Below are 1,886 nucleotides of genomic sequence, written 5' to 3'. Positions count from 1 at the left end.
CAGTTGCAATCAAAACTGGGTTTCGATTATGTATTTGTAATGTTGTATTTCTAATGCAGCACTCAATCCGAACGAAAGGCTACGTACAGTCTTGAATTGAGTCTCAAGAAAGATCGAAATTCTGCTGGTATAGAAAGTGCAGGTCTTACGCCGGTAAATCCTATGTGTAGGTCTTGCGAAGAGTAAAATATGATCTAAATAAGAAGACGGAATTTAGCACATCCTTAATGGCTGGTCATTAAAAGATGGGCTAAATACTCTTTCCATTCTCATTTGGATTATAATATATATTATATAATATATATATATATATATATATATATATATCTTACGTGTTTGTGTGTGCATACGTTTATGCATGTGTGCTTCCTCGCGCATGTGAATCATGTATTAACGTGTATATTTTACATTTAAAAGAGAACACACACTATAGCACCTAAATGCACAAATGTGCACAATCACGCACATGCACGCGCGCACATACACACACACACACATACACACACACACATACAACACACACACACACACAACACACACACACACACACACACACACACAAATAATAAAGATATAGTATAATCCGTTTTAGTTTTTCGTAGTCGACCAATTTTTATCGAGAAATTTCTCGGTAGACAAAAACAAGAATTATTGCTGAAGATAAATCCTGGCTGCTAGTCACAGAATGAAGAGAGTCGACGACTGCGGCGAGGCTTTGCCTGGGGAACAGTAAACGGTGGAGGCTGTAAAGTTTGGTTGTTTTCTTTATTGCACCGCCTCCCAACTCTCATCACTTTCAGGCTATTTATATTTTATTTTATTATCTGGCAAGAAAAAAAAAAAAACTTTTTTGTTGTTGTTGTTGTTGTTTAGTTTTCTCACACAAATTTAAAAAAAACTCGAGTGCAAACTTTGCTCTTGTACAAGTGCAACGCCATAGACAGACGGATCAGAATGTGTGTGTGCGTGTGCATGCGTGTGTGTGCGAGTGCGTGTGCGTGTGTGTGTGTGTGCTTGTGTTTGTTTTTTCGTGTATTTGAGTGTACGTGTGCGTAATATGCTTGCAGTATGTGTGCGTAGTATGCATGCGTGTGTGCTCATGCGTGTGTATATGTGAGTCTGAGAATTTGTCTCTGTGTGTTTGTGTGTGTGTGAGTGCGCTTGTATGCCTATGTGTATAATGTATGTATATGTGTGTGTGTTTGTGTGTGTGTTATGGAAGAATAACTACAGCATTGTAAAGAAATAACACAAGGATTAATTATTTTTAGTAAATAATAGAATGAAAGAAAAACTCTATAAAAAAATTACCGGGCAATTAATTAATTGTTATTCATTCATTATTCATGAGAAAGTTCCAGTCGGTTTAGACTAAACACGGGGCTTGAGGAGTTGAGAGGAACTGAAAGAAAATATTGACATTGACCAAATGTATTTGGCCATGAACTGAGGTAAATTTTTCACGAACCAAACACGACTACATTTTCTATAACACAAAAAAAAAGAAAGAAAAAAACTTGTTTGAAATAAGATGTTGATCCATCGCAAGGTAACTAACATATTTTTTAGTAAATCTCGTGGAGTTAAATAAAATGCCTTACTGAAACGCCTGCAGTAAGATTAAAGTCTCGGTCTTTGAGTTGGTCATTTAATAACTTATCCTCTTGTCCAATACAACGCCATGTTGCTTATTATCAAACATATCTGAAGTCATCTGGACCTCATAATAAAATTGTATATATATATATTACATATACATATATATACATATATATATACATTTATATATATATATATATATATATATATATATATATATATATAATATATATATATATATATATATATATAATATAATAATAAATATTAGGGAATAAATCCAAACT

Source organism: Octopus sinensis, linkage group LG3, assembly GCF_006345805.1.
Source record: "Octopus sinensis linkage group LG3, ASM634580v1, whole genome shotgun sequence".
Lineage (NCBI taxonomy): Eukaryota > Metazoa > Mollusca > Cephalopoda > Octopoda > Octopodidae > Octopus > Octopus sinensis.
This window is presented reverse-complemented; position numbering follows the sequence as displayed.